General features: G+C 40.7%; 1 protein-coding gene across 6 annotated transcripts in view; it reads right to left on the minus strand.

Annotated features, from left to right (window-relative positions):
* The window catches only part of cntln (centlein, centrosomal protein), a 540,355-nt gene that overhangs the window by 317,893 nt on the left and 197,760 nt on the right, over window positions 1-24,702 (minus strand). The gene's annotated exons all lie outside the window — the stretch shown is intronic.

Consider the following 24,702-nt stretch of genomic DNA (forward strand, 5'->3'; position numbering starts at 1 on the left):
TAAGTATTGTTGCAAGTCTTCAACATCTAAATTGATTAAAGCAATCCAATAGAGTGGAGGAATTCACTTCAAAAATTAAGGAGCAAAAGAATACTTTAAACTGTTGGTGGTGCTTTGCCAGTGAGTTTATCATGAAGTGAAATGTTTTAGGTGTAGACGGGAAACCCTTTACACACAAACCAAATGTAGCTGCAAATGAGCAAATATTAATTTTTTTTACAATCTAATTTTCCCTCAACATTTTGGCTCTAAGGAAAACAATCACAGCAACTCCAGTCTATCCACAGAACTAGCATCTCACATTCCCAGTAAATCATCTCTGCACTCTCACTCCTGAAACTACAGTCCCTGGAACAGAATACATTATTCTAGCTGAGGCTAAGTAAGTGTTTTATGGAGTTTTAGCAAAACTTCCTGCTTTTATATTCTATTTCTCTTTTGGTAAAGCGAAGACTCCCAGATGTTTATTTTTAAAAGCAGGTCTTTTTAACTTGTCCTATCACCCTCAAAGATTTATGTACACACCCTGCCCCCACCTCCCCTGGTCTTTATTCCTGCATTCCTTTTAAAAAGACATACTTAATGAGACATAAAACATTTTAGTTCCAGTAAAGAAATGGAGAATACTAATAATGAATTATAAAAACTTGATATAGAATACCAAAGGAATAACAAACTGAATTATAACAATGTTACCACTAAAGACTTCCTGCAAATCACTAATGAGTGTATTCATTTACATTTACATTGTTTCTTCCAGAATAATGATCTCCCATCAGGGAAGGCTCATGGGTTGAAGACATAGAAATCCAGAGCCTCATTACAAATAGGAGATACAGGCTGGTCTAATTGCTCTATGAGGGAGCAGATTTGGATATGATAGGATTATAGCAAACAAGTGGGAAAATGAATTTTCTACCCCCACAACCCACAACTTCACTGCCTTTTGAAATGCTTTCAACTGAAGGAAGGAGCTCCAAACAAAAAGGACTAAATAAACTAGCGGGTTTTGGAATAAAACAACAGAATTTCTAAATTTGAAAATGGTACCGAAATGATAAAATGGCAAGTCAATACTGAAGAGGACTTTGTAATTACAAAAGGACATGATAATGTTAAAGGAGGGGCAAAAATAACTGGCAATTAATGTACAACACAAATGAATGCAATACAAGTTTGCTTTTGGTTGACTGCATATAGCAATTAATCAACATAAAGTTTGTGTGCTAATTTTATATGCACATGATATTTTCCCTTCTATTCTCTGTGTGCAAAGAAAAATCCACGAGCAATGCTGACTATCAGAAATCATACATCCATATATAGGTTTATCCCACGTAAATTAAGCTGGTACGTTCTAAAGAACCCTTGGTTATCGTAAAATTCATACAGTGGGAGGTACAGTAAGCCCTTAACTTTTCTTCGAAACACATCATTCTCCAGCTATTAAGAATGTAGTAATGTAAAACTCGCTTGTTTTGACAATCTGAAACATACAAACTATTTATCCAAAACACATTGGAGTCAGTCAGAATCCTTTAACACAAAAAAGGGGCTTTCAGTCCACCTTATCATTGCCAACCTTTTTGCCCATCTGCAATCATCCCGTTTGCCTGCAGAAGCCCCATATCCTTCTGTGACTTGTCACTGAATGTCTATTTAAATGCCTCCTGAAGATAGTAATTATATCAGATTCTACGACCCCCTCTGGCAGCATATTCCAGCTATCGACTGTCATCGCCGTAAAAACTTACCTCTCAAATCCTCTTTAAAACACCTTCCTCTCAACTTAAGCTTACTCTTTCACATTTGTTGCCCCAACCATGGGAAAAAGATTTTGACAACCTTTTGCACCCATGTTGAGCTAATTAATTTCATCAACTTTGCATCCAAGTTCATCCTGCCCTTAGGTTCACTTGGTATATTTCTGACACCCCTATCCCCTTTCATGATCTGTCTCAGTCTGTGGAGTCAAACTGCCTACCAATATCTTTTATAAACCTACCAATACCCATGGCTATCTTGACTATAACTCTTCCCACTCTGTCTCCTGTAAAAATGCTATTGCCTTTTCTCAGTTCCTTCGTCTCTGCCGCGTCTGTTCCTAGGATGAGGCTTTCCTTTCCAGGACATCAGATAACAGGGTTTCCCCTTCCTCCACTACTGATGCTGTCCTCAACCACATCACCTCCATTTCCCTGACCTCCACGCAAACTCCATCTTCCCGCAGCTTAACGGGGTTAGAATTCCACATCCTCCCATACCACCCCATGAGTCTCTTCATCCAACACATCATTCTCCACAACTTCAATGGGATCCGACCACCAAACACATCATTACCTTCCCTCCTCTCACTCTCCGTTTTTTGCACAGCGAGCTCCCTCCTTGAATCCCTTAACAATTCATGCCTCCCCACTAATCCCCCACCTGACATATATCCCTCAAACAATGCTAAACCTGCCCATTCACCTCCTCCATTACCTCCATTCAGGGCCCTATACAATCTTTCCAAGTGAGGCAACACTTCACTTGTGCATTTGTTGAGGTCATCTATTGTATCGTGTTCCCGATGCAGCCTCTGCTACATTGGTGAGACCCAACATAAATTGGGAGACCACGATGTCAAACACCTCTGCTCCAACCACCAAAAGCGGAATTTCCTGGTGGCCAAAAATTTCATTCCTATCCGCGTTCCCGTTCTGACATGTTGTTCTGTGGCCTCCCTTTTGCCACGATGAGACCAGTCTTACTGTGGAAGAGCAACACCTCATAATCTTTCTAGTTAGCCTCCAAACTAATGGCAATTTCTTCTACTGGTAATTTTTTTCCCTCCCCCTTCCCTTTTCTTCAATTCCCCACTCTGATCTCTTACCTCTTTTCCTCACTGGAATATCACATCTCCTTCCCTTTCTCCCATGCTCCATTCTCCTCCCCCATCAGATTCCTTCTTCTCTAGCCCTTTACTCCTTTTCCACTCACCTGGCTTCCCTTAAGACCTTCTAGCTATCCTCTTTCCCTCCCCCCACATTCTGGCTTCTTCCCCCCCCCCCCCTTCAAGTCCTGGAAAAGGGTTTCAGCCTGAAACATCGACTGTTTAGTAATTTCCATAGATAGTGTTAGACCTGCTGAGTTCCACCAGCACTTTGTGCATGCTGCTTTTATCCATCAATGCTTCTTCCAGGTCAACACTCAGCTTCCATTGAAAACAAGCCCAGACTGTTCAGTGTTTCCACCAAACTGAAGTACTCAAATCTAGGAAACATTTTGGTGAGACCCTTTGCACTCTTTCCAGTGGAATCACATTATTCGTCCTATAGTGTGGCATCTACTGTACATGTCCTACCCTAATATGACATCTCAAAAAAATTTTACCTCACACTTATCAAGATTAAATTCCATTTGCCAACCTTCTGCCCAACTTTCCATCTGGTCTAGATCCAATTGTAGCCTTACCAACCTTTCTTGCTATCTACAAAACCAATTTTCAGACTGTTATTGTTTGAAAGAGCACAAATACCCGAGGACCCTCCCGCCCAACTTAAACAGCTTCTTTATTTCCCGTTAAAAAAAACTGTTAAATGTTATTGGTTTCATGTACCTGTGATTGAGCAATGATCTCCCTCACCCTTTACAAATAAAACCATTAATTCACAAACTGAATTAAATAAAACTCTTCATTATCACAAATATTCATTCAGGGAATGTTCACTAAACAAAGGAGACCTGTTAAACAAACAAAATATTTCTTCTTCTGGTAGAGTAAAAACACTAAATGTTTGTTGATGAAGAAAATATTTAATCTTTCACATTAGAAGTTTTACCTAAATGAATAAATTAATACTTTGAGTTATTACAAGCTAACATAAATCACTGATTAGCCATAGATGACTTTATGAAAACTGCCTCAGGCAAACTCTGAACAAGTTTTTGGATAAATGTACAGTGCATGAAATTTACTGAACAGTCTCACCGTCCAATTCCTATTTTAAAGGCTGGAATTCCAGCATGAATTAGTCTACTGCAATATTTATTGCAGCTCCAATCATTCAGTCTAGCAATTGTAACCAGGATTTCAGCTTCTTCAGTCACTCATCATCACTGAGAATGCCAACTTGTACATCGGATGCATTGAACTGTCTCACCTGCCCTCCAGACCTTAATCCCCACCATCAGTCCACAACTACTCATTACTATTCCAGAAACTAATACATGATTCTACCAGTGCCCATTAATCACACACGATTGGGTCAAGTTCCTTTCCTCTCCTGGCCACGAAGTGCAAAGTTGAACCTTGGGAGCCATCTCTCAGCAAATATGGACAATTCAGTATATTTTCAATGCAGTCTTTCATTACCTGAGAATACCTAAAATCCAGCACAAAGTCAAGTGGTTGCCTCACTAGCCCAGCAACCCAGGTTCAATACTGAATTCTGGCACTATCTGTGTAGAGGATGCCTGTTTGCACTGTGACTCCGTGGATTTCCTCCAGGTGCTCTGATATCCTGCCATGTTCCAAATACATGGAAGTTGGTAGGTTGTGCAGCTGGATCCTAGATTTCCCATCAGATCACCAACAGGTGGTAAGGATGGGCTCCCTCACCTCTGCACCTATGACGCTCAACACAGGGTTGTGTCCTGAGTCCCCTTCTCAACTCCCTTTACACCTACGACCGTACTGCCACACACAGCTCCAATCTGTTGATCAAATTCATAGATGACACAACTTTGATTGGCCTTACTTCTAGTGGTAATGAGACAGCCTACAAAGGAGATGTTGACAACCTGACACAGTGGTGCCAGGATAACAACATCTCCCTCAATGTCCAAAAAACAAAAGAACTAATTGTGGATTACAGGAGGAACAGGGACAGGTTCGGCCCGATTAACATCAATGGAACAGCAGTTAAGTATGGTATATCATCACCTGAACTGTATACACCGGAATGTGGCAAAAAAGAGCACTACAGCATCTATTCCACCTCAAGTGAATGAAGAAGTTCGGCATGGGCCCCCAAATCCTCAAGACCATCTACAGGAGCACCATACTGACTGGTGGTATGGGAACTGCACCAACCTTGATCGCTAGGCACTGCAGAGTGGTACAGACAGCCCAGCGCACCTGTGGGTGTGAACTACATTGAGGACATTTAGAGCAGCAGGTGCAGAAAGAAGGCCTGGAAGATCATCAGGGACACCAGTCACCCCAACCATGAACTTTTCAGCTACTTCTGTCCAACAAATGCTACCGCAGCATTAAAGCCAGGACCAACAGGCTACAGGACAACTTCTTTCTACAAGCCATTAGACTTCTAAATTCACATGACTGTACAGAGTTATAATGCAAAGATATTTACTTCCTCATGTTGTGGCATGGATGTAAGATTTAAATAAATTCTAAATTCTAATGACGATTGTAAACTGCTCCTTGTATGTAGGTGAATGCTAAAACCTGAGGAGGAGTTGATGAGTGTGGAGAAAATACAATGGATTTGGACAGAATTAGGGTAAAAATGTATGCCTGGTAAATGTAGATTCAGTGGGCTGATAGGTCTCTGTGTTGCTTCTCTCTATACCGCTAAAGCTTATGGTCCAATGTCTTGGTGTGACCAGTGCCTCTAAAACTTTTCAGAGCCATGAGTTACTTACAGTAGGCAACTTAAAGCACGAGAGACATACCATCAGCTTTCTCCAAAAAAATCCCAAAATTCACCAGAATAACTAAAACAACCTCAGTATCCTTTTCCAGACCAATACCCCCACCATTAGTGCTCTAAGTACACTCAGTTCGCCCAATTGGACAAGTCACATCATCCATAACTCTGGCATCAGACTGCGAAAACAATGTTTCGTAATTATACTCCATTATGAACATAGATACCCAAAGAAACAGTTCAAAGATTGTCTCAAAGCTCGCTTGAAAAGGTGCAACATCCCCACTGGCTCGTGAAATCATTGACCCGTGGCTACTCAAAATAGAGACAAAACAATCTGAATGGCATGGAGAATCTCAAATTTCTTACCTGAACCATACACAAAACAGACATAAATTGCAAAAGGAGGATTCCATTTCTCAAACTACCTAAAAGCATTTGGTTAATTATTGTCACATGTACCAAGGTACAGTGAACAATAACAGAATGAGGTAGATTGTCAGATCAAGGCTCCATCTTATTGTGATAAGGGAACATTCAATAGTTTTATAACAGTTGGGTAAAAGCTCTCCTTTTGTCTGCTGGAGCATACTTTTAAGGCTTTTTTTTATCTTCTCTCCAAAGTAAGAGGGAGAAGAGAGACTGTCTAGAGTGGATGGGGTCTTTGTTCATGCTGAATAGTTTCCTGAGGCAACAAGAAGTATAGTCATAATTCCTGGAAGGAAGGCCAGTTTCTGTGATGTGCTGAGCTGTGTCCACAACTCTGCAGTTTCTTGTGGTCATGTGCAGAGTAGTTGCCATTCCAGGCATTATACATCCAAAAAGGATTATTTCAATGGTGCAATTGATAAAAATTAGTGAGGATCAAAGGGAACATGCCAAATTTCTTTAGCTTCTTAAGGAAGTAGAGGCAATGGTGAGCTCCTTGGCTGTGATTTTAACGTAGTTGGACCGGAACAGGCTATTGATGATGCTCATTCCTAGGAACTTGGTCACAACCCATCAACCTCAGCACCATTTATGTAGACAGTAGCATCTGCACTACCCCCACCTTTTGTCAATGATCAGCTCTTTTAGTTTTGCTAACACTGAGGGAAACATTATTGTCATGACGCCATGCCACCGCACTCCATCAATCCTCCTTCTACTCTAAGTTATCGCTGTTAGAGATTTGGCTCACTGCAGTGGTATAATTTACAAATTTCTATATGGAGTTGGAGCAGAATATGACCACGTAGTCTTTGGTGTGCAGGGATGAGGAGGCTGAGCCAGAACCTTCTGGAGCACCAATGTTTCGAATAATTGTAGCACAGGTGTTGCTGTCTGTTCTGACTGATTGCAGTCTGGAACAAATTGTGGATGGAGATTGATTTTGGTGGTGTGTTTGATAGGAATTATAGTATTGAAGTTGGGCAATAATCAATAGACAGTAGCTGTCTTTATTATCCAAATGCTCCAGAAAAGTGTGTAGGACCAGGGAGATGGTGTCTACCATAGACCCATTTTAGTGGTAGGCAAGTTGCAGGGGGTCGAGGTTGACCTCATTTTGCAGCCTGTTATAGCAAGGAAAGCCATGCCATAATTGAAGGCTGGTTTGGGACTCAATTGTGGACTGGTATTGTCTTTTGACATCTCTGATAACTTTATGGAGTTCATGTCTCAATTTCCTTTAAAGGTCAGAGTCATATGATTCGAATTCTGCAGTCCTCAACTTCAGTTGGAAGTAGACTCCTCACTTATCTCAGAGACCTAAAAACTCACACATCTATAGTGAAAGCAAGATATATTCAATCACAGGGTGCTGACTCAGAAGATGATAATTATTAGCCACATGCAAAGTAGTGGAAAACAGTTTTATTTTACAATTGAAGCATTAAAAACTTAAGGTTTCTTCATTGAAATGCCAGAAAAAGTACCTTCACTACAACCTGACAGAACTGTTTTTAAGTATCTGACAACCAAAACTATGTTGCTATCAATTATCTTCAAAGTCCATTATTACAGAGCTCTGCAGCATTTACAGGTTAACACAACAGAAAAGCACACACTTGGCAGCTTAGTTGTAATCCACTGTTAATACACAAAGAGTGCCATGTGCATATATTCAATCAGTCCCTTTGAGGACTGCAGTAGTCTTTGGTATTCCAAAATAAATTAAACAAGTAAGCAACAATTATCAAATTCCAAAATGGGAATTGTGTGGGGAGGCTTAGAAGTCATTCAAAAAACAAGCAAAGGAGAGAATAGAAAATCAGATTTCACTTTTGCACACATCAGGATTGCTTCCCATAACTAAATATGATAATATTAAAACATTTCCAGGTATTGTGACATTGATCTGATAATGTTACTGAACTGGTAACAGACCAACAGCTGATCAACCTTTAGATCTCTAGATCTTAGCACATTCGTCAGGCAATGAACTGTGGAGACAACTCTTCCCACATGGTAGTAGATCAATGGCAGTAGTCTAATATTACAAATCTGAAACAGCCCTTAAAACTAGTCTCAAAGTTCAAAAATTCTAAGTTTATTATCAAAGTACATATATGTCACCATATAAAACCCTGAGATTCATTTTCTTGTGGGCATACTCAATAAATCCATTAACCATAATAGAATCAATGAAAGACCCCACCAACGGGGCAGACAACCAGTGTGCAATAGACACTAAACTGTGCAAATACAAAAATAAAGAAATAATAATCTGATCAAGCATTGGTGTATTATAATTATCAATTATCAAACAAAAAATAACAAATACCATTATCCAAATAAATCAAGGCATTTGCCAGGGCGACTTTTGAAGCTCTCCATGGCTTTGGCTAGCTTTAAACCCGTTCTCTAATTTACTGAGTTGGACGAAATTAGGGTATCAGATCAGAGACAACCAAATGATTTATATCTTGACACACACTTCTATACATAGATGATTTGAAATTATACACTCCTTTATGAGTAAAGCTAAAGCAATTTATTCAAATAGTAGAACCATTTTCAAAAGCTGTAAACATGAACTTTGGACTAGGTAAATAGAGAACATTAAACATAAAGAAAGGTGCAAAAGAGCTAGTAGAATACTAAACAAAGATACTGTACACAATACAACCAATGGATGAATTGGAAACATATAAATATCAGAGATACCAGCTAGCATAGAAAATAGATCATAGTGCAATAAAGGGAAAACTTCTGACAGAACCTAGTTTTGTGGCTTAAGAAAATCTAGCAAACTGAGTTCTATAGTAAAAATATAACAAAGGCAATAAACACTTTTGCTATACCCATATTAATGTATTCTTGATGCAAAACTGATCTAGAAAATTTACAGACAGAAATAAGAACTGAAATGACAAATTTTAGTAAACACTATGTACATTCAAATACACTTAGATTAACATTACCTAGGACAAAAGGAAGAAGGGGAATAACAGACAAAGAATTTGCACACAGTCAGATAAAATATATTTAAGGATATACTTTCATCAACGAAAACAGGATTCAGCACTCCACAAGAAATTATGCAACTCTGATAAGAAGTATTCACAACTAAACTTAAATGAAATCACAACCCAGAAAAATGAAGACATTATCACTGTTGAATAAATTATCTAATGGAAAATCATGACTTTCATAGACCCATAGAACACTACAGCACAGTACAGGCCCTTCAACCCTCCATGTTGTGCCGGCCCATATAGTGCTTAAAAAAAAAGTACGGAACCCACACTACCACATAACCCTCCATTTTTCTTTCATTCATGTGCCTGTCCAAGAGGCTCTTAAATACCCCTAATGTTTTAGCCTCCAGCACCATCCCTGACAAGTCATTCCAGGCACTCACAACCCTCTGTGTAAAAAACTTACCCCTGATGTCTCCCCTAAACTTCCCTCCTTTAATTTTGTACATATGCCCTCTGGTGTTTGCTATTGGTGCCCTGGGAAACAGGTACTGACTATCCACCCTATCTATGCCTCTCATAATCTTGTAAACCTCTATCAAGTCCCCGCTCATTCTTCTATGCTCCAAAGAGAGAAGTCCCAGCTCTGCTAACCTTGCTTCATATGACTTGTTCTCCAAACCAGGCAACATCCTGGTAAATCTTCTCTGCACCCTCTCCATAGCTTCCACATCCTTCCTATAATGAGGTGACCAGAATTGAACACAACACTCTAAGTGCGGTCTCACCAGACATTTGTAGTGTTGCAACATGACCTCTCTACTTTTGAACTCAATCCCCCTATTTATGAAGCCTAGCATCCCATAGGCCTTCTTAACTACCCTATCAACCTGCGCAGCGACCTTGAGCGATGTATGGATTTGAACCCCAAGGTCCCTTTGTTCATCCACACTCTTAAGTAATTGACCATTAATCCTGCACTCAGTCTTCTGGTTTGTCCTTCCAAAATGTATCACCTCACACTTGTTCGGATTGAACTCCATCTGCCATTTTTCTGCCCAACTCTGCAGCCTGTCTATATACTCTTGTAACCTTCGACAACCTACAGCTTCATCCAGAACTCCTCCAATCTTCGTGTCATCCGCAAACTTACTCACCCATCCTTCCGCCTCTACATCCAGGTCATTTATAAAAATCACAAATAGCAAGGGTCCCAGGACAGATCCCTGCGGCACTCTATCACCGACCTCTAGGCAGAATACTCTCCTTCCACAACTACCCTCTGCTTTCTTCCTTTAAGCCAATTTTTTATCCAAACAGCCAAGGTTCCACTTATCCCATGCCTCATGACTTTCTGGATGAGTCTCTCATGAGGGACCTTGCCAAATGCTTTGCTAAAGTCCATGTAGACCACATCCACTGCCCTACCCTCATCAATTTCTTTTGTTACCTCTTCAAAACCACTCAATCAGGCTCGTGAGGCACGATCTTCCCTTCACAAAGCCATGTTGACTATCCATGAGTAGACTGTACTTCTCCAAATCCTCGTAGATCCTATCGTTAAGAATCCTTTCCAGTAGTTTGCATAACATTGATGTAATACTCACCGGTCTATAGTTCCCAGGTTTCTCCCTATTACCTTTTTTAAACAAGGGAACTACATTTGCCATTCTCCAGTCCTCCGGCACTTCCCTTGCAGCCAAAGAGGATTCAAAGATCATAGCTAATGCTCCTGCGATCTCTTCTCTCAATTCCCACAATAACCTGGGGTGTATTATATCCGGCCCTGGGGATTTATCAATCTTAATGTTTTTAAGATCCAGCACTACTTTTTCCTTAATCTCCACATTGTCCAGCACACAGGCCCACTCTACTTTGACCTCATCCTAATCAAGATCCTTTTCACTTGTGAATACTGAAGCAAAGTATTCATTTAGGACCTCCCCAACCTCCTCTGCTTCCAGGCACATGTTGCCCTGTTTATCCTTTAGCAGTCCCACCTTCGTTCTCGTCAGCCTCCTATTCTTCACATATGCATAGAACGCCTTGGGGTTCTCCTTAATCCTACATGCCAAGGCCTTCTCATGCCCCGTTTGAGCTCTCCTAAGTCCTTTCTTTAGCTCCTTTCTGGCTACCCTATATTTCTCATGAGCCCCTCCTACTTCCTGCTTCTTATATCTAACATATGCTTCCTTTCTCCTCTTGCCGAGTTGCCTCACATGTTTCATCAGCCACGGTTTCCTTTTCCTACCATTTTTTCCTTGCCTCAGTGGGACAAACCTATCCTGAACCCAGCTCAAGTGGTCCCTAAACTTCTCCCACATTACTTCTGTGCTTTCCCCTTTGAACATCTGTTTCCAATTTACTCTTGCTAGTTCCTGCCTCATCCCTTCAAAGTCAGCCTTTCCCCAGTTAAGCACTTTACCATTTTGTCTGATTTTATCCCTTTTCATAGCTATGCTGAAGCTAACGGAGTTGTGGTCACTCTCACCAAAATGCTCCTCCATCAAGAGGTCTGTCAACTGACCAGGTTCATTACCCAGAACTAGATCCAGTATAGCCTCTCCTCTCGTCGGCCGGTCCACATACTGTGTCAGGAATCCTTCTTGAACACACCTGACAAATTCAGCCCCATTTATCCCCCTTGCACTCAGGAGGTGCCAGTTAATATGAGGGAAGTTGAAATCACCCATAACTACTACCCTGTATTTCCTGCACCATTCTAAAATCTGCCTGCTTATCGGCTCCTCGGTGTCCTGAGGGCTATTTGGGGGCCTATAGACTACTCCCAGCACAGTGATTGATCTCTTCTTATTTCTGACTTCCACCCAGACTGACTCCGTGGACACTCCTTCTGCAGTATCCTCCCTTTCTATAGCCGTGATACAATGCCACTCCCCCCCTGCCTTTTCTACCTCCCATCCTATTCCTTTTAAAACACCTGAACCCTGGGACCTGCATCATCCAATCCTGCCCTTCCTCCAACCAAGTTTCAGTAACGGCCACATCGTAGTTCCACGTACTATTCCATGCTCTAAGTTCATACTCCTTGTTCCTAATACTCCTAGCATTGAAATAGACACATTTCAACCCCTTTAACTGGCTACAATTATGTTCTGTCCCCTGCCTGTCCTTCCTCATCAACTCAGAAGTCTTAGCATCATGCCCTTGTCCTTCTACCTTAATCCCTGCACTCACGTTCTGATTCCCACCCCCCTGCCAAATTAGTTTAAACCCTCTCCAACAGCTCTATCAAACCTGCCCGCCAGGATATTGGTCCCCCGGGATTCAAGTGCAACCCGTCCTTTTTGTACAGGTCACACCCGCCCCAAAAGAGGTCCCAGTGATCCATAAATCTGAATCCCTGCCCCCTGTTCCAATCCCTCAGCCACACATTTATCCTCCACCTCATTCTATTCCTATTTTCACTGTTGTGTGGCACAGACAGTAATCCCGAGACTACTAACTTTGAGGTCCTGCTTTTCAACTTCCTTCCTAACTCCCTGTAGTCTTCTTTCAGGACCTCTTCCCTTTTCCTACCTATGTCATTGGTACCAATATATACCACGACCTCTGGCTGTTCTCCCTCCCACCGCAGGATATCTTGGACACGATCAGAAACATTCCACTGCCCTGGCACCTGGGAGGCAAAATCCTATTCGAGTTTCTTTCCTGCATCCACGGAATTGCCTGTCTGAACCACAGAATCGCCTGTCATGGATCGAATCATGGAAGACATCCCCACGACCTGAGCAGACTAGATGTCGACAAGAAAGTGTTGAATGCCTGGCTCAGAGTTGGTGACCTCTTCTCAGAAACACAAGGATTCCTTGTGGCAATATACAACAAGCTGGTTAACACAAGAAATTATCAAAAATACATAATAAAAGACCAACAAATTCAAGACAATAAATGCAGAAAATGCCTAGCGAAACCAGAAACAATCTAGAAACCAGAAACTAGGATCCTGCCGCAGTTTAACTCAGTCTGCTTATTTACACAGGCACAATCAAGTGGCAAACTTCATTCACCAGAATACAAACTTATAAAAGAAATCACACCTTACTATAAATACAAGACTATTCCAGTTTCAGAGTCAGAGCCCCACAAATTATATTACAACTGATCCATTATTACAGATAGCTCAATCCATAATAACCGTCCAGGTATAATAATACAGGATAAACAAGCAAAAACAACTTACTTAATAGATATAGCCATTCCAAACACACACAACATACAGAAATCAATAAGTGAAAAATACCAGAAATATACTGAATTAAAAGATGAAATTGAAAGACTATGGAACATGAACATGATATACATTGTCTCAATAGTAATGTCAATAATTGGTATCATCTCAGAGTCACAATACCAAACACTACTAGAATAGTCCACAAGTTCCTAGCAGTTGAGAAATGAGTGTACTTGGCTATGCCCATACATCAGGTTTTACCAGCTTGAGATGAGGAAAAATAAAAATATAATAATAATAAATGAGTAATAAATATTGAGAACACCACATAACGAGTCTTTTAAAGTGAGTCTATATATTGTGGGAACAGTTCAGTGATGGGGTAAGTAAAGTTGAGTTAAGTTATCCCTTCTGGTTCAGGAGCCTGATGGCTGAGGGGTAATAACTGTTCCTGAATCTGGTGGTGTGAGTCCAGAGGCTCCTGTACCATCTTTCTGATGGCAGCACTGAGAAGAAAGCCTGACTTGAGTGGTGTGGGTCCCTATTGATAGATGCTGTTTTTCTGCGACAATGCTCCGTGCAGATATGCTCAATGGTGTGGAGGGCTTTACTGTGATGGACTGAGCCATTTGCTTTACATTTTGTAGGAATTTCCATATTTGTATTTCTGTACCAGGCTGTGATGCAGCCAGTCAATATACTCTCCACCACTCATCTATCGAAGTTAGTCAAAGGTATAGATGTCATGCCGAATCTTTGCAAACTTTGCATAGTACAGCACTGCTGTGCTTTCTTCGTAATTGCACTTATGTGCTGGGCCCAGAACAGGTCCTCTGAAATGATAACACCGAGGAACTTAAAAGTTGCTGATCCTCTTCAACGTTGAGCTCCTAATGGGGACTGGCTCATGCACCTCCTGCTTCCTGCTCCTGAATTCAGTCTCTCCAAGAACCCATTGCCTCCTCCAAGATTTGTTTGTTGTCCCTCAGAATTAATAAATGAGTATTACTACAAGTGTCAAATGCAACAGAGGCATTGCACTCAACAACTCAGCTGTTGAAGTGAATCAACAAATCAGTATAGCAACTATTCTGCACCTGACCACAAGAAACAGCAAACAGTTGAAGTGGTCAGGAACAGTAGGGATTGAAGGTTTAGGAGTATTATGAAAGGAATTTTTCATTCAGAGAGTAACTGAAATCTGAAACTCTCTGCCTAAGTGGGTGGTGGAGACAGCTGATCTCACAACATTTAAGTAGTATGTAAATGAGACTGTGAAAAGCCATGATATAGCAGGCTCTGCACCTTGTACAGGGAAAATGGGATTTGTATAAACAGACCGTGTGTGGCACAGGCATTAAGGTTGAAATGTCTGTTTCTTTGCTGTAACAATCTATGACAGTAGGCAAGCACTGCATACTTTTGAGGTAATTCATGATACTCAGCAAAAAAATATCCTTGTAAGAAGGCTAGTTTCCAAGGGAGGGGTGAATTAACCATGGCTAAGCAAAGAAGCTATAGGGCATTAAGTTGAAAGACTAAAGAGTACACAAACAAAAGTTAGCAAATAAACTCTGATAACTGGGTTAAATTCAGAATCCAGCAAAGGAGAATACACCTAATGAGAAAGAGAAAGATAAAGTAAATTAAGAGAAAACTAGCAAGGAATCTGAAACTGGACAATGAGTTTCTTGAAGTAACTAAGATAGTTCCCTGGGAATCATTCCTGGAAATAAATCTGTTTACAATACATTCAGCAGCCACTTTATTAGGTACTTCCTGTCCCTAACAAAGTGGCCGCTAGGTGTACGTTAACTGTCTTCTGCCATTGACATCCATCCACTTTAAGGTTCGACATGTTGCACATGCAGAAATGCTCTTTTGCACACCACTCTTGTAACGTGTGGCTATTTGAATCAGGTTGAACCAGTCTGGCCATTCTCCTCTGACCTCTCACATTAACAAGGCACTTTCGCCCACAGAACTGCTGCTCACTGAATGCTTGTTTCTCGCAGCATTGTTTGTAGCCTCTCAAAACTGCTGTGCATAAAAATCCCAGGAGATCAACAGCTTCTGAGACACTCCAACCACCCCGTCTGGCACTGACCATTAGTCCAAGGTCAAAGTCACTTCACCTTTCCCCATTCTGATGTTCGGTCTGAAAAACAACTGAACGCCTTGACCATCTCTGCATCCATTGATTGCTGCCATTTAATTGGTTGATTAGATATTTGCATTAATGAGCATGTGCACGGGTGTACCTAATAAAGTGGCCTCCAAGTGTATATTAATGACTTGGAGGATGGAAGCAAATCCACAATTACTAAATTCGTGGATGACACAAAAATAGACGGCAAGGTAAGATGCAAGGAAGATACAAACAGCTTATCAAGAAGTACTGAGAGGTTAAACAAATTAGCAAATGGAATGGAATGTGGAAATCTGAAGGATCCAGTGTTTTCCCAGCATTTATGATGAATAAACTCTTCTTGGGCTTCCAGCCAGGTATAGGTATCTATTATAACTGACATTTCAATGACAACCTCTGCCATCTTCATCAGGGATGCCTGGGAATGTCCAGTCCAGCAGAATTTATAACCCTGCATTGGTTAGTCCTTATCCAATCATGCTTCTGCTCTCTCTTGTTTACAATCAAATTTCCGTTCTTACTTAGAGTGAGACCCTCTGCTTTGATAAAATTCTTTTCCTCTAGTTTTATTTCAACAGCTTCCTTCACCAGGCGGCCCCAAAAGCCAGTGGCGCAGCACAGTACTTTTGTGTCTTCGAAGTTAATCCCATGGCCATTGCGAATGCAGTGTTCTGCTCCAGCCGATTTCTCCAGGAAATCCAAATGGATACATCTCCTGCGCTCCCCAATGCGGGTCAAAGATGATCTGGGACTCAAGGCAGCTGGTGTTTACAGGATTCCCTTTGAATGTGGAGCAGCATATGTCGACCAGACAGGACATACAGTGGAAACCCACAACAAGGAGCACAGGAGGTGTATTTGTTTGGGTTACCCGGAGAAATCAACGGTAGCGGAACAATGCATTCGCAATGGCCATAGGATTGACTTTGACAGCACAAAACTACGAAAATGGCTTTTGGGACCGCCTGGTGAAGGAAGCCATTGAAATAAAACCAGAAGAAATTTTTTTTTAACAAGACAAAGGTCTCGCTCTAAGAACTGGAATTCGATTGTAAACAAGGTTGGAGAGTGGAAACCTGATTGGATGAGGACTAACCAATGCAGGGGTATAAATACCACCAGACTAGACGTGCCCGGCATCATACCTGATGAAGATGCCAGAGTTTGTCATTGAAAAGTCAATTAAAATTGATACCTGTACCCAGCTGAAAACCTGGGAAGAGTTTATTTGTGGAAATCTGAGGTTGTTCACTTTGGAAGGAAGAACAAAGAACAGTATCATTTAAAATGGAGAATCCTGCAGCTCAGTGAAATATTTGGGTCCAAGTGCATGAAACACAGAAAGCTAGTTAATGGAACATAGCCTCTTACTTTAAACACATTTATGTATTAAAGTGAGGAAGACTTACTGTACCTGTGCAAGATACTAATGAGACCCCATTCAGAGTGTTGTTAGCCATTTTGGTTCATTGAATGTGGTTTATTGAAGGTTTATGTGAATGATCCTGAACATAAAGAGAATGTCCAATGGGGAAAGATTAAGCAAGTTAGAATTCTACTCATTAGAGTTTAGTGGATTAAGTGGTTATCTCAATGAAACATACAAGATTCTTGGAGTGCCAGGCAAGATTAAGTGCTGAGATTATGTTTTCTCTTAGGAGAGTGCAGATGAAGAGGGCATGGTCTCAGAAGATGGTGGTGACTACTTAGGACCTGAGATGAGGAAGAATTTCTTCTTGCCATTATACCTGCCATTTGTTGATGGATCTAATCAAGAAAAGGGCAAATAGTTTTGAAGAAAATGCAGTAGAACAGGTTTGAGGACCATCAGATCAGCTGTTATCCTATCAAATGTCAGAGCAGGCTTGAGGGACTGAATGGCCAATTCCTAATGCTTATGGTCTGATAAATCACGACTGCCAAATCACCTATGTTTTTCCCCCACTGGGTCAAAGTTCAAAATAAATTTATTATCAAAGTACATACTGTATACGTCACCATATACTCCCACGAGATTCATTTTCTTGCAAGTATTCACAAAAAATACAAACAATAGAATCAATGAACAACTGCACACAAAACCACTAATGTTTAAAAGACAACGGCAAATACAAAGAGAAAAAAACAAAATAATAATAATAAATAAATAAGCAATATATATCCAAAGCTTGCTATGAAGAGTCCTTGAAAGTGAGACCACAGGTTACGGAAACAGTCCAGTGTTGGGGCAAGTTAAGTTGAGTGAAGTTTACTCCTCTGGTTTAAGAGCCTGATGGCTGAGAGGTAATCCTCATTCCATTTCATTTTCTTCTAGTAAAACATAAATGATTCTGACCCTAGTTTCTTCCTCTCAAAATACTTATCAGACTTTTTCACTACTTTCATGAGATCTTTTACTTTCTGTATTTGTTAAAGTGCCTCATTACCAGATTCAAGATAGGAAGTTCACTGGTTGCCTCTGTAACATATAGTTTTTGAACACTCTTGAATGTACTCTTTGCATCCATTCTCATAGATACCCTTCCCAACATGATCAACATGGGGATTTAAGTCTCCATAATTATTGCATTGCTCACTTTATGGGCCTCCCATTTTCACCTTTCAATATGCTTCAGACACCTGGATCACCAAAAAGCATTACAAGACACTGGAAAAATAAGTATTCTCTAATTTCACCTTAAGGTGAAACAAATTCATGTCAGTGTCTTTAAGTTGCAGTATGGAAACATATATTGCATTCCAAGCTCTGCTGGGGATAAGATTACCAGATAGACAAAGGAAGTGTCAAGGATGCACTGAAAATCTTCTTGAGGAAAGGCAACACCCTCACTGATTCCTGGGAACCTCTAGCCTATGATCACTCAAAGTAGAAAAGCAACAAATGGCATAGACTTCAGAACCTCAAACAGAAGTCCATGTAAATGATAGAAGGAGTAACCCCTTTACAAACTCCCCAACCATCACTTGCTTGGCCAAGCACCTGTTTCATCTGTGAACAAATCCATGGTTTCTACACTCTGGTCTTTTCAGCTACCTCAAAGATTAAAAGTAGATAATTCCCAAAGACTTGCTCAGATTGAAAAAAAAATCATAGGCCACTTGGTCTTTATTTCCCGCTTTCCTTCACCATATCCCCATTACCTCCTTGACATGATCACCTGAAACTTGTTCTTCACACATGTTCACTATCTGAGCAATTAGTCACAAGGAACAATTGAAACAATTTGGCAATTTTCTTGAAAAAGGCAAAGGATGAATGATGAGCTTTGCTTATGCAGAGTAACCAAAACTAGGTGCCTTAAATACAGATGATCATTATTAAAACTAAAACAATATAATGTGCAACATACACTGGCTTCAAAATTGAACAGAAGTCGATTTACCAATTAGTGGTGACAATGTGAATTCACTAGCACATGGACCAGCTGACTTTGGAGAGAGAAATACTCAATAATAAATGGTGGAGGAAGTTTGCATAAAACAGTGGCAAGCACTAGCTAGGCTGAATGGCCTATTTCAGTGCCACAAGTATTATTGAATCCTTAGCTACTGCATCCTTTGAGATACATATAACTTTTGCTGCAGGCAATAAGCTAGTGAGCAAGCGTAGGATGCTACCTTGTTCAGTGCCGCAGGCCGTGCTGGAAGGCTGCTTTTCAAGACCTGCAACAACAGCAAAGCAGCAGATACCCACTCCCACACACACCTTCAAACAGAAATCACGCGGCAAAATATGACCAGCAATTTAGCATTTAGAGTCTAACAACCAGAAGGTTGCTAGCAGAGTGACCGTGATGCCTACCTCAAATCAATGTCAGCTATTTAATGGTAAATCCACAAGCTCGGGTTGCTGAAAAGTGATAGGATGACAATAGAGTGGCTTCTTTCACAAATCAGAAGACTAACGTTTATGGCGAGGGAGGAAATCACCAGGACTGAAGATGGTTAGATGAAGTAGTTTAGATGACATGACTCATTTGCAATTCTGGAGTTATTCATGGTCTTGACACCATTAAGGATTGTGATGTAAGTTACATATCAAAGATGCACTGAAAACCTCCTTGAAAAGATACAACATTCCCAATGATTCCTGGAAATCTAATGCAATGTAATTAATGCAAGTTACATTAATGCAGTATAAGATACATGATCTCGAAGACTGAGAATTGGAGAAGTCATTCCATGTCAACTTCTGCACATTCCTCCCATTTGGTACGATCATTTTGAGGTGCATCATAGTGCATTTCAGAAGCATTACAAAAATATCTCTATGTAACTTGGTTAGATTCTGATAGATGGCCTACAGCTAGTTGTTAAGAGGTATCTTCAAGATCTGGAAGCCTGGATTATTTTAGAATATAGAACATTACAACACAGTACAGGCCCTTCAATTCACGAGGTTCTTCCGATCTTCCGCACCTACTCTAGTATCAATCTAACTCTTTCCTACCATACAGCACTCATCTTTATATCAACCCTATGAGTTAGAGACTCTCAAACGTCCCTAATGTATCTGCCTCTACCATCACCCCCTGCCCCACACACTCGCCGCTCTTTATATAAAAAACTTAACTCTTACATTCTTACCCCCCCATACGTTCTTTCTTCCAATCACCTTAAAATTATGCCCGTGTACATGCCACTTTTGATCTGGGAAAACGGCACTAACTGTACACTTGAACTTCGCCTCTTATCATCTTGTAAGCCACTAACAAGTCACCTCTCATCCTGCTTTGCTCCAAAGAGAAAAGCACTAGAGGAAGAAATAAAACACTCAGGAGCACACAGCTAAAAGCACACTTTCCTTTAATAACATTTCAGGTGAGTCATATATCCAGATCAAAATTCAGGGTTCACTACCTTGCTGGTTCACTGAAACCTCTCTCTTCCTTTGCTTAAACAAAACGAAATTGCAATACATCGTTCTATCCTTACATCCCAGGATAATTTTTTTCCCCTAAATGAAGGTGAACAATGAAGTGACAATGCCTCTACTGTCTTGGTCCTGCCTCCACCAGACCCATTATCTCTTAAGGATGTTTACATAGATTTGACACCTTAGGTTGTCAGGCAGTGTCTACACAATTTCAGATTATTATTTCATCTAGCACAAATGGTATTCTGTGCCCATCCAGACACAAACAATTACAATGCCTATAAAACATTTTCATCCCCCTTGGAAGTATTCATGTTTTATTGTTTTACAACATTGAATCACAGTGAGTTTAATTTGGGTTTTTTTTGACATCATCAACAGAAAAAGACACATTTGTGTCAAAGTGAAAACAGATCTCTAAAAAGTGATCTAAATTAATTACAAATATAAAACACAAACATTAATTGCATAAGTATTCACCCCCTTTCATCTGACCACCAAATGATCACTGGTGCAGCCAATTGGTTCTAGAAGTCACATAAATGGAGATCACCTGTCAAGGTGTTTCAATTGATTGTAGTAAAACTACATCTGTATCTGGAAGGTCCAACTGATGGTTAGTCAGTATCCTGGCAAAAACTACACCATGAAGACAAAAGAACACTCCAAGTAACTCTGCGAAAAGGTTATTGAAAAGCACAAATCAGGAGAAGGCTACATGAAAATTTCCAAGTCACTGAATATCCCTTGGAGTACAGTTAAATCAATCATCAACAAATGGAAAGAATATGGCACTGCTGTAAATTTGCCCAGAGCAAGCCGTCCTCAAAATCTGAGTGACCGTGCAAGAAGCGAACTAGTGAGGGAAGCCAACAAGAGACCTATGGAGGAGTTACTATGGAGAAGCTACAAACTTCAGTGGCTGAACTGGGAAAGACTGCTCTCTCCGGTCCTGTTCACCCTGTACACATCAGACTTCCAATATAACTCGGAGTCCTGCCATGTGCAGAAGTTCGCTGATGACACGGCCATAGTGGGGTGTGTCAGGAATGGACAGGAGGAAGAGTTTAGGAAACTGATACAGGACTTTGTGATATGGTGCAACTCAAACTACCTGCGTCTCAATATCACCAAGACCAAGGAGATGGTGGTGGACTTTAGGAGATCTAGGCCTCATATATATGGAGCCAGTGATCATTAATGGAGAATGTGTGGAGCAGGTTAAGACCTACAAGTATCTGGGAGTACAGTTAGACGAGAAGATAGACTGGACTGCCAACACAGATGCCTTGTGCAGGAAGGCACAGAGTCGACTGTACTTCCTTAGAAGGTTGGCGTCATTCAATGTTTGTAGTGAGATGCTGAAGATGTTCTATAGGTCAGTTGAGGAGAGCGCCCTCTTCTTTGTGGTGGCGTGTTGGGGAGGCAGCATTAAGAAGAGGGACGCCTCACGTCTTAATAAGCTGGTAAGGAAGGTGGGCTCTGTCGTGGGCAAAGTACTGGAGAGTATAACATCGGTAGCAGAGCGAAGGGCGCTGAGTAGGCTACGGTCAATTATGGAAAACCCTGAACATCCTCTACATAGCACCATCCAGAGACAGAGAAGCAGTTTCAGCGACAGGTTGCTATCGATGCAATGCTCCTCAGACAGGATGAAGAGATCAATACTCCCCAATGCCATTCGGCTTTACAATTCAACCGCCAGGAGTAAGATATGTTAAAGTGCCGGGGTTAGGACTCAATGTATTTAAGTAAACTACTTAAGAACTTTTTAAAAGCTATTATTAATGCTTTTTGAGAGGGTGATTTTAGATGCATATCATATTTTTACTGAGTTAAGTATTGTATGTAATTAGTTTTGCTACAATAAGTGTATGGGACATTGGAAAAAATGTTGAATTTCCCCATGGGGATGAATAAAGTATCTATCTATCTATCTACAACTGTAGCTCAGGTGCTTCACCAGTTGCAGCTTAATGGGAGAGTGGCAAAGAGAAACTCGTTGAAAACACTCACATGTAATCTTGGCTAGCGTTTACTAGAAGGCATGTCGGAGACTCTGAAGTCAGTTGGAAGAAGGTTCTATGGTCTGATGAAACTAAAATTGAGCTTCTTGGCCATCAGACTAAATGCTAAGTTTGGTGTAAGCCAAACACTGCACATAGTCAAAAAACACACCATCCCTACCATGAAGCATGATGGTGGCTGCATCATGCTGTGGGAATGCTTCACTGCAGAGGCCATGGAAGGCTTGTGAAGGTATAAGTTCAAATGAATGCTGCAAAATACTGGGAAATCCTTGAGGAAAACCTGATGCAGTCTGCAAGAGAACAGCGACCTGGGAGAAAATTTGTTTTACAGCAAGACAATGACCCCAAGCAAAGACCAAAGCTACACAGAGCTGGCTTAAAAACAAGTTAATGTCGAGTGGTGAAGTCAGAGTCCAAACCCCAATCCAATTGAGAATTTGTGGCTGGACTTGAAAAGGGCTGTTCACTCATGATCCCCATGCAATCTGACAGAGCTTGAGCAGTTTTATACAGAAGAATGGGGAAAATTTGCAGTGTCTAGATGTGCAAAGCTGATAAAGACCTATCCACACAGACTCGAGGCTATACAGGTGTTCCCCCCTCATTACAAAGGTAGAGCGTTCCTATGAAACCTTTCTTAAGCCAAAATGGCGCAAAGCGAATGACCATTAATTTATATGGGAAAAATTTTTGTTAAAGCAAAAATCCTCTTTGTAATGTGAAAACAGGTTACTAATGTAGGTCTTTTATAAAAGCGAATTGGCGTAAAGCGAACATTCGTAAAGCGGGGCACACCTGTAATTACTGCAAAAGGTGCATCTTCTTGAAGAGGGTGAATACTTATAGAACAAAATAATTGATTGCATATTTGTAATTAATTTAGATCACTTTGTAGAAATCTCTTTTCACTGTGACATGTAAGTGTCTTTGTTCTGTTGATCAGTGTCAAAAACAGCCAAATTAAATCCACTGTGATCCAGTGTTGTAAAACAATAAAAGATGAAAATTTCCAAGGGGTGCTGAATACTGTTTATAGGCAACAGACAAGGATATACAGATATTACAACTTCTGAAATAGGTTTTGACAAGACCAGAAGGATCCCGGGCGTGCCGAAGACCAGCATGGACTAGCATTGCATTTAACTGCACTCCCTTGTCCTGCTTCTGCTGCCGATATATTTGAAGACAATGAGGCAGACTCAGAAGGTCAGAAATTACTCAATCATTTATCTGCAAACATTCATGGCTCATGATGTACAGTATCCTAACTTCAATTCAGACTACCTCATCTTAATCCACTACCCTTTCAGCCTCTGCAATGCAGCTACTGCACTGAAATATCTTTAGAAACTTTCTAAAGGCACTTGGAATTGTCACCCTATAACCATATAACATATAACCATATAACAACTACAGCACGGAAACAGGCCATCTCGGCCCTTCTAGTCCATGCCGAATGCTTACTCTCACCTAGTCCCACCGACCTGCACTCAGACCACAACCCTCCATTCCTTTCCTGTCCATGTACCTATCCAATTTTTTTTTAAATGACAATATCAAACCTGCCTCTACCACTCCCATCCACTCCATAATGTACTGGTTAGGCACAGGAGTACATTCAGCCAGAGACTCATTCCACCGAGATGTAACACTGAGCGTCATAGGAAGTCATTCCTACCTGTGGCCATCAAACTTTACAATTCCTCCCTCACAGTGTCAGACACCCTGAGCCAATAGGCTGGTCCTGGACTTTATTTCCACTTGGCATGATTAACTTATTATTATTTAATTATTTATGGTTTTATATTGCTATATTTCTTCACTAATTTTGGTTGGTGCGACTGTGACGAAACCCAATTTCCCTCGGGATCAATAAAGTATGTCTGTCTGTCTGTTCCACATAGCTACCACTCTCTGAGTAAAGAAGTTCCCTCTCGTGTTACCCCTAAACTTTTTCCCCCTAACTCTCAACTCATGTTCTCTTGTTTGAATCTTCCCTACTCTCAATGGAAAAAGCCTATCCACATCAACTCTATCTATCCCCCTCATAATTTTAAATACCTCATTCAAGTCCCCCCTCAACCTTCTACCCTCCAAAGAATAAAGACCTAAATTGTTCAACATTTCTCTGTAACTTAGGTGCTGAAACCCAGATAACATTCTAGTAAATCTCTGTACTCTCTCTATCTTGTTGATATCTTTCCTATAATGCAGAGACCAGAACTGTACACAATAATCCAAATTTGGCCTCACCAATGCCTTGTACAATTTTAACATTACATCCCAACTCCTATACTCAATGCTCTGATTTATAAAGGCCAGCATACCCTACTGTGTTATTACTTTTAATTGTACCCATTCATAAAAATAACCAAATATAAGTATATGCTACCAGAGCTT

The sequence above is a fragment of the Hemitrygon akajei genome, chromosome 6, assembly GCF_048418815.1.
Source record: "Hemitrygon akajei chromosome 6, sHemAka1.3, whole genome shotgun sequence".
In the NCBI taxonomy this organism is placed as follows: domain Eukaryota; kingdom Metazoa; phylum Chordata; class Chondrichthyes; order Myliobatiformes; family Dasyatidae; genus Hemitrygon; species Hemitrygon akajei.